The following is a 5,076-nucleotide window of genomic DNA, read 5'->3' as shown; positions in this document are numbered from 1 at the left end:
CACCCTTGTTTACATCCTTGTTTCCGTCCTATAGGACTCGACTCCCTATTGTATTGAAGATCTTATTTCTCATGATTTGTTATAATAATATGATCTTCTTTACTATCAAAAAAAATATATTAAATATAATATTGAAAAACTACATCGCATATTAGTCCTCGTTATAATAAGCAATTAATTCTCCTAAACTTTAACAAAATTAAGGGTAATTTGACCAAATTACATTTTATCTCAAAATCAAGGATAACTTATGTAGATAGTATTGTATTTAATATAAATAAAGGTAATATTGAAAAATATTATTTATTACTTTCTCAAAATACTCGAAATGACTTATATTTTGAGAAAAAATAAGCATCCAAAAACAACTTATATTGTATTTAATCCCTTAACTATAATAATTGCAACTTTCTTAATCTGTGTGAAAATAGAAAGTGAACAATCTTTTTGGGAAAAAGGAAGTATATTTCTTTCAATTGGTGAAATTGTCCATTGAATTAGCAACTAACTACAGTTTCCAACGTCTAATTTGAGTGCAATTTCAATTAATTTATTACCTTCGTTCTTAAATATTTGTCATATTTGAGAAAATCAAAAATACTTATTTGTCATATTTATCATATGCGGCAGAGTGAGGATATACTTGTTTTGTAAGCTAACATTATCTATCTTACTCAAAAAACCAATAAAATTTATAACACTAACAATAGACTAATATTTAGTTGGATTAATATGCATTCACGTCATTTAATCTCTATTTAAATTAACAATTTCGTCAAATTTATAAAGAAATGACACACTAGGAATCAATCTTAGGACCACTTCCTATAGCTAGGTTAGACGATCCACGCATGAGTCATCCAAGCTAAAAGCCCTCATCCATTTGTTTTGATCCAAACAACTAACATATAATATTCGTTGTCGGTATTGATGAACCCTAATTAGAATAGCACATTTGTAATATTTGTCATACAAAATTAAAATATATAAAAATATTTAAAAGGAACATGACACCGTTATTTATATCTAAATCATTTAAACTATATGAGTAGTAGATTATACTATTAAATCATTTGTCCATTTAGCAAAATTTTCAAAAATCTATTGCAATTTTCCATTACATAAGTTTAGTAAGCATACAATGTGTGCAACTTAAATTATCCTATCCAATAAATTATCATATCGAGTAATTGAATTAGTCTATTTCAATTTCTACATCGCACTATCTATCTCAAGCTCTATTTCACAAAAAACTACATAAGCTTTTGAATTTTTTCTGCCGTGATAAGCATTCATTATAGGAAGAGGAAGATGTTTATGGAAAATTAAGAGAGCAGTGAAAACGGTAGACTCTTTCTGAGATGCAAATACACACGTGTGTATATATATATATATATATATAATTTAAATTTCAAATCTATCTAAAATATATCAATTTTCAGTAGGAACACAAACATTTTACATATATGAGAGTAAACTAGATATTTTATGCTCAATGATCCTAGATAATCCTGGATCAACTTGAACCAACATTCATTATCCATATAATAAAATGTCTATATGTTACTATTAAAATGAAATGGAAAAGTATAAAAGTACAAATATAATAAATATTTTGAAAAACACAAAATAACGAATATTTTAAAAAAGTATTTAGAAATTTTAAAAAGTACTTAGAATCAGAAGCCCAAAAACACTTAGGAACTTGGAAAAGTATTTAGAAACCGAAGCACATTAGAAACTTGGCAAACTATTTAAAAACGGAAACAGCAGTTCCTTCGAAAAAAATACCTCTTCAAGTCAAGTGTTAGTAATGGCTTCAAGTTAATTGTTATTAGTGACTACTGCGAGGGGTATTATTGCCCATTCACAATCAGAACAGTGTTTTGATATTTAATCTCAACCTGCTAGTAGTTTCGCGCAACATTGACTATTTCAGTTCCTTGTGGACATTACAGCACATAATGGAGTTCACAAACATACAAGATACAACCCAAACCAAAAATAGAAAACACAAAACAAATAGAACAACAATGAAATATCTACAACTCCACTTAACCCAGTAGAACAAATTAACAACTTACTGCCAGCAAATTAATAACTTTTGATAGTTAATAGAATGCAAAACAAGCACCAGAAACCCAACACAAGTTTCATATCTAGTTTTAGAAGTTCAATATCTAGTTATAGCATAAACAAAATGATTGATTAAGTACGTAGCATAGCTTCACATTTTCAAAAATTTATTTATTCACAAAATCTTAAAGCAGAACTGAGATGTGAGTTCACAATGCCTCCGCAACAGAGTAGTGAAACTTTGTGGGAGAGTTTTTCAGGAAGCTACTCCCACAATAGTCCGGGCTACCAACATCAAATTCACCAAGCTCGTCAGAGGTCGACCATTCCATCACAAGTATTTAGGGTTTTATAACCCTTGTTTGACCTCCCACCAGCTTTGCGTAACTGCTTCTTGTCTTTACCACCAGCACCTCCTCGTGAGTTGCCCTTCTGTCCCTTCTTTCCATTTTTCTTGTAGTTATTGTTGTTGTCTTTGTCTTTATCTCTCCTCGACTTCTTCTGCTTGCCTTTAACAGTGTGAGATAATGAATTGGGAATTGGATCATACACATCAGGAGCCCATGACACAGTCAGTTTCCTGGGGGATGCTCCCAGTTTTTCTCGGCTGCCTTTCATAGCAGAAACAAGCTTCAAGAAAACCAAGTTACTTTAGTAAATCGGGAAAGAGGGAAAATTCGATATTTTTTTACAGTTTGCAAAGCAAAGATATTTCCCAGAATTGATTATCTTAATCTCAGTTCATAGTAACTGCTCTACAATTTGTTTCACATAACTTGACGGTTGAATCAACAATGACATAAAAAGAATTCACCCACATCCACTGGAATTCAACTGATTATTCCAGGCTTGTCTTTTACCCCTTCTTTAGTATAAATAGATTAATGATAGAATTTAGTTTAGCTGCAAAAGCCATCTTAAATTTGTTCTATAATGAAGGATATCTTGAATCAAGCTTCAGATTTAAACAAGCATGTCTATTATATAACTCAATAAAGCCTCGAGAATTCAAAATAAGCCATGTTAACATCAATAAAAGCTTACTGGTAATGAGATCTGTACAGATTGCTCAGAGAACAGTAGCTCCAATGCCGTTTCAGGTTCATTATCTTCGTCAGCAGCACAATTTTCTGGGCGCTTGCTAACCAGTTCAGGCCCATATGGTTCTAGCTCTTCACATCCCTCCTCTGCATCACTATTATCATCTCCATCAGATACAAATGTTTCTTGAACATCTTCTACGCGCACAAAATTGGAAAATTTGCTTTCAATTTCATCAACCAGAACACCACTACCAACTGGCCGACCAGAGATCATGTCCATCAATAAATAAAGTAAACTGCAAGAAACCCAAACAAAAAGCAGAAATAAATTCCCATTTCCATGACAATGGAATCAGGCAAAGCATATAATAAAAAAAGGAAAATTGATTTATTAAGAATCAAGCCATCAAGTTCAAATATCATACATTACAATCATATATGGGGATAAAACTTCATCAACATGAAATATATCAATTTACAAGCTTTTAAATGTATTCTTGAAAATCCCCAGTAATTACAAGCAATCCAATCAAACATATTAAAGTAAATTTCATTAACTAATATAAGATAGATAGATACCTCTTAGAGCTCTTATCAATAACTTTTATCAAAGAGTCGGAAAATCCTCCAAACCCGACTCTCTATCTCCGATTCTAATTTCTCCACAAAACGATGCTATCACAAGAAACCCAATAAAGAAACGTGACAAATCGCTGCTATTGCAGAAACCCAGAAAACAGAACGACAAAAACTGGAGAGAGCTAAAAGAGGTAGAGAAACTTTGAAAAAAAAAAAAAATCTAATGTTAACTAAGATTACCACGCCGATTACCCTTTTCGAGCCGTTTCAGACGATGAGAGCCATGAAACAGAGTTAAAGAAGGAACTAAAGGAAGCAAAAGTACTTTTATGGGCATCGAAGGCATTATCTCCCTCTGCTCTTCGAAACACCACTGTCTCCCCTTTCCCTAAACTGTGCGCTTACTCAAACCCTAAAATCTGATCATAGAAGAAAATTAAATTCCAGGTTCCAAATCAAATTAAAGAAACGAAAAACATAAGAAATCAAAACCCAATTCGATTGGAGATTAAAGAAGATAACCCATTCAACACGTAAAGGCTAAGACGAGAGATCAAAAATTAGAGAGACAGATAAGAGTTGTTTTGGATCAGACTGAGAGATAAAGGAGACGGAGAAAGAAGAGGGTTTTATATAGGAGTACAAAAATAGATAGGGTCAATGGATCCAAGGGCGAGTCTTGTGGCGGTTTCGAGGATCAAATCAGGAACGTACACGTTTTTATCAAGTTTTTGCACTTCCAATCCTATTGTAATAGTGTTCTTTAAATATTTGCTTCACTTGTATTGGGCTTTGGGTATTGGTTTGGTTTTGATTCAGTCCATGCAAAGCCCAAATTACGTATAAAAGGTTTTCTTGTTCTTTAATGGTAAAATAAAAATCATTTCCTATATATATATATATATATATATATATGATCAAGAAGCGAAATAAAAAATCTTCAGGAAGCTAATATGTCATTCCCCTGTTTCAATATTACCTTTTTCTTTTTTTTTTTATAGAATTTTTTAGTTTTAATACTTTTTTATCATTTCTTTTTTCTTTTTCCATGAATTTATAAATTTTTATCCCTATGGCATTTTAGATAATTATTATTTTAAAAAATAATTTTTAATCTCTAATTAATCGGTAGTTTAACGATCCTTCATAAAGTTTAAAATTTTAAAACTTATCTCTTCTCCTTTCTTTCTCTCTATTTATTCTCTCCTTCCTAAACGAAGAATTAAATTCTAGCGTTTTATTCCTCAAGCGAAATCTCCAATAGGAACCATGACAAGGTATTTTTTTTTCTCTTTTATTTCTATCATAATTTTGTGATTGTTTGTTGTAACACTAATTGAACACAATGATTTTCTTTACAATTTTTTCTTTTATTTTG

The 5,076-nt window shown here is 31.3% G+C and overlaps 1 pseudogene across 1 annotated transcript; it reads right to left on the bottom strand.

The window, feature by feature from the left end:
• Positions 1–2,084: 2,084 nt before the first annotated feature.
• On the bottom strand, positions 2,085–3,414 carry LOC149491993 (uncharacterized; annotated as a pseudogene). Its single transcript, XR_016319190.1, has 2 exons — positions 3,121–3,414; positions 2,085–2,706 (listed from the first exon to the last, which is right to left on the bottom strand). The product of XR_016319190.1 is annotated as an uncharacterized LOC149491993 (transcript).
• Positions 3,415–5,076: the final 1,662 nt, after the last annotated feature.

This window comes from Jatropha curcas, unplaced genomic scaffold (assembly GCF_041381405.1).
Source record: "Jatropha curcas cultivar XTBG-Jc1 unplaced genomic scaffold, XTBG_Jcur_1.0 HiC_scaffold_185_pilon, whole genome shotgun sequence".
Lineage (NCBI taxonomy): Eukaryota > Viridiplantae > Streptophyta > Magnoliopsida > Malpighiales > Euphorbiaceae > Jatropha > Jatropha curcas.
The sequence above is the reverse complement of the archived record's forward strand: the minus strand, read 5'-3'. Positions and strand labels throughout refer to the sequence as shown.